Source organism: Eleutherodactylus coqui, chromosome 2 (genome assembly GCF_035609145.1).
Source record: "Eleutherodactylus coqui strain aEleCoq1 chromosome 2, aEleCoq1.hap1, whole genome shotgun sequence".
NCBI lineage: Eukaryota > Metazoa > Chordata > Amphibia > Anura > Eleutherodactylidae > Eleutherodactylus > Eleutherodactylus coqui.
The window spans coordinates 339,451,158-339,463,614 of record NC_089838.1 but is presented as its reverse complement, the minus strand read 5'-3'; the positions used below and the strand labels follow the sequence as shown (position 1 = coordinate 339,463,614).

The following is a 12,457-nucleotide window of genomic DNA, read 5'->3' as shown; positions in this document are numbered from 1 at the left end:
ATTGGTGTACCAAGAGAATAGGCGAACCCCTGAAAAAATTTGGTTACCAAGAGTGTAGGCGAGGGCCAGAAAAATTGGTGTACCAAGAATACAAGTGCACCCCTGAAAAATTGCTCAACCGTAAGGGCAGGTGAACCCCATAGACATTTTTTTAAAGATACAGCTCGCTGTTGCTTAATTTGTAACAGAGCCCTGTGAAAAAAAAAATTGGTGTCTGTTAAAGTATCAATACTTTTGAAATGTTGAAAAATTGTAAAAAACTTTTAAACAGAGACTTTTGGGCCACAGAAAAATGGGCAGTTCAGCATGAGGACATGATGTTTTCAGGAGAAGTAGAAGGAGGAGAAGTAATAATATCCAAGAATGATTGACAAAGCTAATTGCTCCTTTTTTGTGGTGATAGAGGATGCATTTTTATCCTGTTGCAGCAAAAAGAGAAGAGAAGTCTGGGGACATTCAGCCTTTGTTCATCTTTATGAGTGTAAGCATGTTGGTACCGGCAGTTGACAGGCGGGTATGCTTATCCATGATGATTCCCCCAGCAGCATTAAAAACACCCTCTCTGACAAGACGCTAGTGGCAGGGCAGGCCAGCACCTCCAGGGCGTACAGCGCAAGTTTGTGCCACGTGTCCAGCTTTGACACCCAATAGTTGTATGAAGTATAGGCATCACAGAGGACGGTGGTACGATCGGCTACATACTCCCTCACCATCTTTTACAGTGCTTCCCCCGACTCAGCCTTGACTGGGAAGTGGTGACACAGTCTTGCTGGGAAGCCATAAAGCTGGCAAAGGCCTTGGAGAGTGTTTCCCTGCTTGCACTGGACATGCTGCCTCCTTCCATGCTACTTGGCCCTCTGAACTGCATCTTCTGCCACTAGTGCTGTCAGATGGGAAGTTTAGCATCACTTTTTCCACCAGGGCCCTGTGGTATTGCATCACTCCCATACCCCTTTCCTCTTCAGGAATGAGAGTGGAAAGGTTCTCCTTATACCGTGGGTCGAGAAGAGTGTACACTCAGTAATCCGTGTTGGCCAGAATGCGTCTAACGCGGGGGTCATGGGAAAGAAATCCTAACATGAAGTCAGCCATGTGTGCCAGGGTACCAGTACGCAACACATCGCTGTCTTTACTAGGAAGATGACTTTCAGGATCCTCCTCCTCTTCAGCCCATACACTCTGAACAGATGAGAGGCAAGCAGCATGGATACCCTCTGCAGTGTGCCCAGCTGTCTCTTACCCCTCCCCCTCCTCCTCCCCATCACCCCTTCCCCCTTCTCCTCCTCCAAAACGCGCTAAGATATAGACATGAAGGTGGTCAGACTATCAAGCAACATACTGTCACCACCGTCACCTGTTCCAACCACAAAGCGTCAGCCTTTATGCTTAGCAGCGAACTTTTCAGCAGGCAAAGCAGCGGGATTGTAACGCTAATGCTCGCTGGATCGCCGCTCCCCATCTGCGTAGATTCCTTAAAGTTTCCGAGGACCTGGCAGATACCTGCCATCTATGCCCACTCCTCAGTAAAGAATTGCGGAGGCTGACTACCACACCGCCACCCATGTTGCAGCTGGTATTCCACTATTGCTATACGCTGCTCGTACAGCCTGGCCAACATGTGCAGCATAGAATTCCAGCGTGTGGGCACGTCGCACAGCAGTCGGTGCTCTGGCAGCTGAAACTGCCGATGCATGTTCCTCAGGGTGGCAGTGTCCATGGTGGACTTTGCGGAAATGTGCGCAGACGCGGCACACCTTGCCGAGCAGGTCAGACAAGTGGGGTAGTTTTTCAGAAACCGCTGAACAACCAGGTTGAAGTTGTTGGCCAGGCACGTGTGTGAGGCTGCCGAGCTGCAGAGCTGCCACCAGGTTACGGCCATTGTCACACATGACCATGCCCAGTTGGAGGCTCAGAGGCGAAAGCCAGAGGTCGGTCTGCTCTGTCAGACCCTGCAGCAGCTCGGGGGCCGTGTGCCTCTTGTCACCTAAGCTGATTAGTTTTAGCATAGCTTGCTGACGCTTGCCCACCGCTGTGCTGCCGCGACATGCTCACACTACTTAATTGAGAGGAAGAGTTGGCGGAGGAGGAGGAGCGGGAGGGTTTAGAGGGTTTAGAGGAGGTGGCATAAAACACCACAGATATCAGAACAGAGGTAGGATCTGCTATTCTGGGTGTGGGTAGGACGTGAGTGGTCCCAGGCTCTGACTCGTTCCCAGCATCTACCAAGTTAACCCAATGTGCCATCAGGGAGATATAGTGGTCCTGCCCACTAGTACTTGTCCACGTGTCAGTGGTTAAGTGGACCTTCCCTGTAACTGTGTTGGTAAGGGCACAATTTATGTTGCGGGACACGTGCTGGTGTAGGGCTGGGACGGCACACTGGGAGAAATAGTGGTGACTGGGGACCGAGTAGTGCGGGACCGCCGCCACCATCATGTTTTTGAAAGCCTACGTTTCCACAAGCCTGTACGGCAGCATCTCCAGGCTGATTACTTTGGCAATGTGCATGTTTAAAGTTTATGCATGCGGGTGGGTGGCGGCGTATTTGCGCTTTCGCTCCAACGCTTGTGTTAGCAACAGCTGTACACTGCGCTGAGAGACATTGCTGGATGAAGTGGAGGACGGTGAAGGTGTGGGTGCAGGCCGGGAGGCACTCGTGCCTGTGTCCAGGGAGGGGGATTGGATTTGTGTGGCAGGTTGGGGAACAGGGGAAGAGGCAGTGTTGTGACACAGAGGCAGTGAACGGCCTTTGTCCCACCTTGTGGGGTGCTTGGCCATCATATGCCTGCGCATGCTGGTGGTAGTGAGGCTGGTAGTGGTGGCTCCCCGGCTGCATATCACTGTTCGTCGGTCGTCCACGCTCTCACTAAAGAACATCCACACCTTTGAACACCTAGCCCTCTGCACGGAGGCTGGCCGCGAGGGGGTGCTTTGCGAAACAGTTGGGGGATTCTTCGCTCTGGCCCTGCCTCTACCCCTGGCCACCCCACTACCTCTTCCAACCTGTCCTGCTGCTGCACTTGCCTTCCCCTCTGAAGCCCTTTCCTCAGTAAGCTTAGCAAACCAGGTGGGGTCAGTCACTTCATCATCCAGCTGCTCTTCCTCCGAATCCTCTGTGTGCTCCTCTCTCTGACTTACTGCCCTTACTACTACCTCACTGAAAGACAACTGTGTCTCATCATCCTCATCCACAAAAAGCTCTTAAGACAGTTGCAGGAAGTCCCCAGCCTCATCACCTGGACGCTGGGAACTTTCCAAAGGTTGGGCATCGGTCATGACAAACTCCTCAGGTGAGAGAGGAACCATTTTTTCCTACTCATGTCAGGGACCCGAGAACAGTTCCTTGGAGTCTGCCTGCTCAGAATATGTCATTTTCATGGAGTCAGGAGGCTGGGAGGAAGGAGGAGCAGCAGCCAGAGGATTCAGAGTTGCAGTCCCTAGACCGAGAGTAGTGGACTGCGTAGAAGACTGAGTAGTCGATACATTGCTGGGCGCGTTTTCTGTTATCCATGACAAAACCTGCTCGCACTGCTCTGTTTGTAATAAAGGTCTACCACACGGACCCGTAAAATGTGATATGAAGCTGGGGAGCCCAGAAACTTGCCTCTCCTAATCCTGCAGCAGCCGGCTGTGATATGCCACGCCCTGAAACTCGGCCTGTGCCCACACCCTCACTTGGATGTCCGTGTCCTCGACCCTTACTCCTACTCATGGCGGATTAAGAATAGAGCAAGGCTGAAATAAATTACCACACTATACAGCACTGACAACTGTGGCTTAATTCACTGCACACAGAGACTTGTAGATAGCGGAGTCTCTATGTTGTGACTTGAAAAAATTAACCCGCTGTCTTGTGCTGATATCTAGGGGTAATTTACTGCTTGCAGAGACTTGAAGCTAAGAGAGGCTGTATGGAGTGGGAGAAGATTTTAAAGCCAGTGGATAGTGCTGGTAACCTCACCAAGGAAAGGGTATTGTGAGATGCTCTACACAGCGGCAGAGCTGAAATACTAATATTACAGTACTGTTTAGCGGTGAGACCTCTGTCTAATGCACTGCAGACCCAGAACGGTATAAATGAAGTCGTTTGCAGTAGGCTAGGAGATGTTAGAGAGCAGTTTCATGGTGAGAGCTGGTTGTTTGGCTCTGCAGGCTGAGAACGCTATTACTGAAAGGCTGGGAACAGGCGTAGATGCGTAATACAAAAATTGATGCACTTCTACTCCCAGCCAGCCACAACTATAATGCATATGGTGAGATGTAGCCCTAAGAAGGACTGTTGGGGTTCTTGTAGAATCAGGAGGACTGTATAACTTTCCCTATATAAGTAGCTGTGTCTCTACACTCTGCCTTATGCACTGCACACACAGAACAGTATAGCTGAAATGGCTTGCACAGCCCGAGATGCTTAAAAAAAATGGTGCACTACTGCTCCCAGCCAGCCACAACAGTAATGCACACTATGAAGAGTAGCCCTAAGAAGGACCATTTGGGTTCTTGAAGACAGGATGCTATGCTAACACTATCCCTGTATCAGCAGCAGCACTTTCCCTAACCTCTGCCAGCATGCGTCTGAGGCGAGCCGCGGGTGGGACCAGTTTAAGTACTCTGCGGTCACCTGATCGGCCCAGCCACTCACTACTGTGGGGGAAGAGAGGGCTGGCACGTCACAGCAGGAAGTGGTAATGCCTTCCCCGCATGTCTATTGGTTAGAAAATAGCGCTAAACATGCGAGGAAGGAAATGCAATTGATTCGAGTACCGCGTAGTGTTCGTCTCGAGTAACGAGCATCTCGAGTACCCTAATGCTCGAACGAACATCAAGCTTGGACGAGTGTGCGCGCTCATCTCTAGTGCCCACTGTTATAAAACAATTTACTGTCAATAGCTAAAAATAATTACCTTACCCAATTTGTTTAGGACACAACTAGACGGATGGCCAATTTGGACTTAACATTACCCAACATACCAGACAGAATAATAGTGATGCGGGTTTGCTGACACCTAGGAAATAGTGACCACAATATAATACATTTAAATTTGTCTTTCAAGAGAGAGCTTTATAGGAGAGCTATGAAAATACTAAACTTAAGGAAGGCAAAGTTCAACCAGCTGAGCGATACACTTAGCCTTATTGACTGGGGCAATGACCTCAGGCAATAAATAGGAAATGTTTAAAAACATCTTAAATACTTACTGAGAGCAGTTCATACCTTACAGGAATAAAAAGGTTAGGAGTCAGAGAAAACTAATGTAGCTAAAAAACTCAGTAAATGGGCAAGAAATAGCAAAAAAACAAGTGTTTAAACTACTAAAACAAGAAGGCAGAGAAAAAGCACTAAAAACCCATAAAGAAAAAAATAAATGCGAAAAGCAGATAAAAGCAGCAAAGATGGAGACAGAAAGACTTATTGCCAAAACTTACCCAGCTCATCTCAAGTGAATGCATATTTATTGCTGTGTCTCCACAATTGAATAATCTGGGTAAAGATAATAATGAAGTCCAGTATCATACGTCGTTAAAATGTTCAAAGTGTATTAAATAGCCAATAAAATGATGCGGCATCGGTCATGTTATGGCATGACAAGCACATTAATAATGACCTTTATTTATACAGTGCATACATATTACCAGCACTTCGCAGCTCTTGATAATATGTGTTCTGTCCTCATTGAGGCTTACAATTTCTAAATTCACCTATTAGCATGTTTTTTCACTGGGAGATAAATCTGGAGTACCCATAGGAAAGCCATGTAAACATGGGGAGAACATACGAACTCCATGCAGATGTTGTTCTCCTACTTTTCCATTCCTCTGACACGAAGTGCAGGGATGAGCAATGTTCCCCTCCCTCGCTGCCACGCTTTCCCTCATGCACGCGCTGTTTTGCTGTGAGTGCCCGGCGGCATCAGGATCATGCATGCGCACCGTATTCCCCTACAAATTTGACATTTAAAACCAGCCACACTTCCCCACAGCGTTATCCTCAGCTCTGTCCAGGCCAAGTTCCTCTCCCGCTGCTTGATGAGGAGGTTTCTACATACAGTCACACAGAAGATAATCAGAAGCAGGAGAAAGACATACATTTTAACTTTATGTAAATTCTGAAATCCTAAGAGCAAAATCTCAGTCACTTATAAAATAGGTCAGTACTTGCCAATAGAAATCCACAGGTGCACATTAAACCATGGCTGTAACATACACGGTGCTGACCTATTTTGTCCTTTTTTTGTACAAATATTGCAGAATTGTGGCTGCCTCCACCCGGTCATGTACACTCACACATTTAACTTCTATTGGACCATATAAATGGTATCCTACCTGCCCTGGTGCTATTTGTAGGCTTAGTCCCAAAAGAGGAGAATTCTTAAAGGTAGGTACCCATCTTTCCCAGGTTTAGATTAAACCACCTGGTATTAGTATTAGGAGCCATCTGAAAGCTTGTTCACCTGGACGTTGGTAGATGGGCCAATATGACTTGATCAAATTATATACCAAGAACCTTGCATTATTTAATGTTGTTAGTGAAATGAATATGACTCCATGTTCTATCATATGCGGAGCCATTTTGTAAGCCAATCTTTTGTGTCTCTTTTCACTGGATTCATTTGTCCCCTTTCTCCAGGATTTATGCATATTATATGATTATTTAATAAACCTTAAGTGAATCACTGAGGCTTTTGCTTCAGAAGATAGTTATATGGAATTTAGACTGTCCCGTAGGTCAAACTGACATGTTCCTAGCTGTTCACATATGTTCCCAAACATTCTATGTAAACAATTTATTGCTTCTAATTATTGTACAACCATGTGGGACTCTTCTGCACTTGCGTGCTTTTTGCCTTTAATTTTAGATGTTAAATTCTTTATCTTGTATATTTTATATTTTGTTTGTGTTCTTTGCGGAATAGTAACAAATGAATTATAAAGATATGGATAGGAAAGCGCTCACTGCGGGGATGTTGACGCTGTAGTGATTCTGCAGGGTATGCTATGGTTGAAGATCAATCTTCTCAGATAGAGCCAGGGGTTTGTAGGTGCTCCAAAGAGATCTCATATCATGATGAGACGGCAGCTGGAGGAAACTCCATTCACAGAGTGAAGGAGACGACAATATAGCAAGAAAAAAAAGGAAAAACTCCTCAGCGCTCACACCAATATATGCATGTAGATATAAATGAAGAAAGGATTGAACTTACTCGATGGAGGCGCCTATAGCCCAGGCGCCTCCCAATCCAGGATTCGCTTATCGCACGGAGGTGACAGCCAGCGGCAGCGGAGGTATTTTCACAACAATTTTTTATATGGTATATAATAAAAGTTGTGAAAATACCTCCGCTGCCGCTGGCTGTCACCTTCGTGCGATAAGCGAATCCTGGATTGGGAGGCGCCTGGGCTATAGGCGCCTCCATCGAGTAAGTTCAATCCTTTCTTCATTTATATCTACATGCATATATTGGTGTGAGCGCTGAGGAGTTTTTCCTTTTTTTTCTTGCAAGAAATGAATTATAATAGATTTGAATTATTGTAATTGAGCATGTGACCCTATAAAAAATTTTGCCAATCACTTAATAAACAAATTACTTTGGATCAAATACCATGCTGTGTGATTTAATGTTAGTCTCTTACCTCTAATAATAGATTTGGACCCCAATAGCATATCATATAGCAAATATTGGTTTGCTCTAACAATGTGGTTAATATATTTATTATAGGCATGTATATTTCTGATAGCAAATGTAATTTGAGTGCTGTTGCCACTTTTTTGCTTCTGCTTCTGTGATATCAGAGAACTGGTAGGTACATAATGTGAATAAAACCTTGGTAAGCACTCTAAATTAAATGTGGAAAAATATATTTTTGATATAATTCAGTAAATTTAGCTCACATAGGAAAATCATTTCCAAATCAACAAGTTAAAATTAATCTAGCACTAAAAAGCTATCATGTGATGAATCAATCGATGTTTTGTCGTCTCCATTGCAATTTTAAACTGAAACTTTGCTACAAATGTAAGCAGAGATTAAATTGTATGACTTTGATGCATAAGATGATGACCTTGATTTTTTTTTCTCGTGAAACAGAGCCAGATCATTTCTGAAATGTCTGAAATCTGCAAGGATTATTATCCACTGCTCCTTTTATAGATGAAGCATTACTAGATTGTTGTAATAAAGCCGGGGGGATCTCACTAATGGTCTCTAGTGAGAGCCATGAAATTAGCTTTTATGGGTTGAAGCATAAGAAAGATAAAAATATGAAACAAAAAATCAAATGTTTCCAGATATTTGTAATCATAAGAAAAAGAAAGTGTGCCCTCCTTCAATTCCATAGCTTTATTTATCAGCAGGCAGGACCTTAATGACAATATTAAGGTTTAAACCCAGTTATATGAACAAAACAGCTCAGCCCATAGCAAAAAAAACCCATCAATTTCAATATGTCATAATTTTGTCAACATTGAAAAACAAGGTGGAAAAATACCCAACCTATGTGCACAGTCAATAAAGGGTTTGTCCAAGTTAAAGGGGTTGTCTCACGCCGAAACAGTTTTTTTTTTAAATTCAATAGGCCCCCCGTTCGGCACGAGACAAACCCAAGGGATGGGTTAAAAAAAAAAAAGTTTATTACTTACCCAAATCACTGCGCTGCGGCGACTTCTTTCTTCCTTTACCAAGATGGCCGCCGGGATCTTCACCCACGATGCACCGCGGGTCTTCTCCCATGGTGCACCGTGGGCTCTGTGCGGTCCATTGCCGATTCCAGCCTCCTGATTGGCTGGAATCGGCATACGTGACGGGGCGGAGCTACGAGGACCAGCTCTCCGGCACGAGCGGCTCCATTCACCAGGGAGAAGACCGGACTGCGCAAGCGCGTCTAAAAACACCAGAAGACAGCGAATTTAGACGGATCCATGGTGACGGGGATGCTGGCAACGGAGCAGGTAAGTGAATAACTTCTGTATGGCTCATAATTAATGCACGATGTATATTACAAAGTGCATTAATATGGCCATACAGAAGTGCTGAACCCCACTTGATTTCACGAGACAACCCCTTTAAATAAGCCTTAAAATAACAAATCAGCAGTTACTCCCCTCTATCCTGCTGATCCTTTCCCTGCCAGCTTCGGTCTCCCAATGATGTCACTTTGCAGGCTCATCGCAACTACAAAAAAGCTGAAGCAGCCAATGACAGCTCTCAGTAAACAGAGACAAAGAAGATTGGCGCCAGTGGGAGGAATGAATGGTGAGCGGAGAGAGCCGAGTAACTGCTGATTTTTTATTTTATACCATAGGGGACCCGGTGACAGGGATTTCTTTAACTTGGACAGCCAAGATAGTAATTAGCAGTTAGGTGTTACTAATGAAATGTTCCTGATGAGTTAATCATGGAGAAGCGTGACTTTCTCTATAAAGGAAAAACTGTTAACAGTGTTCTGGAGTACTTGGGTATTTATCTACATCAGAGATGCACAACCTGTACCCATGATGCCATTCTGTGTGACCTCCAACTATTTACACTATCTAGCCCCAAAAATGCTTGTCCGGGTGACTGCCCGCATCTAGTCCAGATAGAAGAGGAGTAGAACACTGCTAAGGTGCCCTACGGGTAAATACCAGTAGCGCACCATGTAGCTTGTACAGGGTTTCCAATATTCAGGAGAATAGGGGACATTGCTACTTGTTTGGCACTCTAAAAAGCATTGAAAAGTTGTCAAATGTTGGGTTGTTATAATCGAATCGCACACATAATCTACAATGCAAAGCCACATTTGGGATAGGGCAACCAGAGAGATATAGGATAAGATAGAGTAGACAGTAATTTGCTACTTAGTAATAGGAATGAAGGTAGAGTGGTCGGACGGGTTAATAAAGTTAGAACTGCCAGAACAATCAGTAGGGATACACTTAATATAAAAAATAATCTAAAACCTCTGAACTGTATGATGACTAATGCCAGAAGTCTGCACAATAAGGCCTCGGTCACACGGGCGATTTTTCGTGCGATTTGCGCATGCGCACGTGATCGGCGATTTTATAGAACCATTGCTTTGCAATGGTATCGGACACATGGGCGCTTTTTATGCGCTTGTCTGATAAATTATAGGACAAGAAATCGCAGATCGTGGCTATCTGCAATCTGTGATTCCTTTTGTTCTCTATATGCGCTCAATGGGGCCGGCGGCAGCAGCACCGACCCCCTTGAGAACATATACTACACAAATCATTCTCCTCTGCCACAGCTGTAACAGCTGTGGCAGAGAAAAATGATGTTTTCCCATTGAATTCAATGGAACCGGCAATACAGTCGGCTCCATTGAAAGCAATGGGGTGCCGGCGAGTGCAGGATGAATTTTCGGGAAGGGCTTGAAAATATAAGCCCTTCCCTGAAAATCATCCAAAAATGTGTAAAAATAAAGAAAAAATATATACTCACCTTGTCCATGCAGCCGGAGTTCAGCCGCGGCCGGCCGGCAGTTCTCCTGAACTGCTCTGAGTAGTATTTAGCAGGCGGGGATTTAAAATCCCCTCCTGCTGAATGGGCTGCCTCTGATTGGTAACAGCCCTCACCAATCAGAGGCAGCTCTCACTCACCCATTCATGAATTCATGAATGGGTGAGTGAGTGCTGCCTCTGATTGGCTCAGCGCAGGGACCAATCAGGGGCAGCTCTCAGCTGTCATTCAATAGCTGATGCTGATGATTATCCGTTCAGTCACATCCAGCCCTCGGTCACTCTATAGATTAATGTTCTGAACGCATTTCTGTCTTCTTTCAATTCCACGGTTGACATGTTTGTGGTAGCCTTGATTGTATCTAGCCATCTTGTTCTTTGTCTTCCTGATCTTCTATTTCCACTGACCTTGCCAAGCATCAGTAGTGTTTCCAGTGAGTTAGTACGCATCACGTGTCCAAAAAAAGAGAGCCGCCGTTTGATGATTTTACTCTCTAGTGATATTTTCAGTTTGACGCGATCTAACACTACCTTGTTCATTGGCCTGGCAGTCCAAGATATCTGTAGCATTCTCCTCCAGCACCAGAGTTCAAAGACATCAATTTTCCTTCGGTCTGTTTTCCTGAGGGTCCAACTTTCATAACGATAGGTCGTTATGGGAAAGATGATTGCATTGACCAGTCTGGTTTTTGTTGCAATGCTAATATCCTTGCTTTTCCAGATTTTTTCCATTCCTTGGATTGCATTCCTACCAAGTGTAATCCTTCTCTTGATCTCAGGACCAGATTGCCCATTGCAATTGATTTTGGATCCAAGGAAGATGAGATCTTGGACCATCCCGACTTCTTTGTTGTTAATTTTTATGTTCACTGTACCGTTGCCTACCGCGGTCATGACTTTCGTTTTCTTGCTGTTGAGGTTCAGTCCCATGCATTTTCTTTCCTTTTGCACTTGTTGGATAAGGTATTCCAGAACAGAGATTTCTCCCATCATCTGTTTATACCCAGGACTGTGACTGCAACACGGGCGCTCCCTCTACATCTAAATGAAATAAGTTTTTAACCCTGTAAGAACCCGGCTGTTTTGTACCTTAAGGACCAGACACTTTTTAGAGATTTTACCCTTGTGGTAGTTTAACTGCCCTATTTTTTTTTCCTTCAGCTATCAAAATTATTTTTGCTGTGTTTTTTTTCTCGTGAACTTTAGGGCTATTGGGGGCCACTGGGCCCCCTAACCGCAAGGGCTGGGTAGGAATTGCTCCCCCAAGCGGTACACACGTGGTTGTGTTGTTTGGACGTTTATACACAGGATGGCCTCCTCCAGTCGGAGAAGTTGTTTAAATCACCCAAATGTATTTTGCTGCAGCTGTGGAGAATATACCCTACAAGAAAATAGAAAACCTATATCAGACTTCGTGAAACAGGTCTACCATGCACTTTGGCACAAAGCTTAGCGATCAAGACAAAAGTCGGGCTCCACATGTTGTATGCAAACTGTGTGTTGAACACTTAAGACAGTGGAGTAATAGGAAAAGAAGAAGCTTAAAATTTGGTGTGCCGATGGTGTGGAGGGAACAAGCAAATCACATTGATGACTGTTATTTCTGTAAAGGGAGTATTACTGGCCTGAATAGAAGGAATCGTAGCAAGTGGGCATATCCTGATTTGCCCTCTGCAAGACGCCCTCTTCCACACTCAGATGACGTACCAATTCCTACTTTTCTTGAGTTACCAGATCTTTCAGAGGATGAACTGACTACTTCAGATGTTCATTACGATACAGAATATGGCAGTGACAGTGACTATGTTGAACTTTCGGCATGTCCCCTACGTTTTAATTAATCAAAGTGAGTTGAGTGATTAAATCAGAGACCTTAGCCTTTCAAAAGAAGCTGCTGAATGACTTGCTTCTCGATTGAACAACAAGAATGTACTTGAACGTGGAACAAACATAACATTTTACCGTACGAGGGGAAAAGATTTGCTACCATTTTTCTGCGAA

General features: G+C 44.9%; 1 pseudogene; it reads right to left on the bottom strand.

Moving 5' to 3' along the window:
• The window catches only part of LOC136610445 (olfactory receptor 10A7-like), a 34,169-nt pseudogene extending 22,723 nt beyond the window's left edge, over positions 1-11,446 (bottom strand).
• Between the last annotated feature and the right edge of the window lie 1,011 nt (positions 11,447-12,457).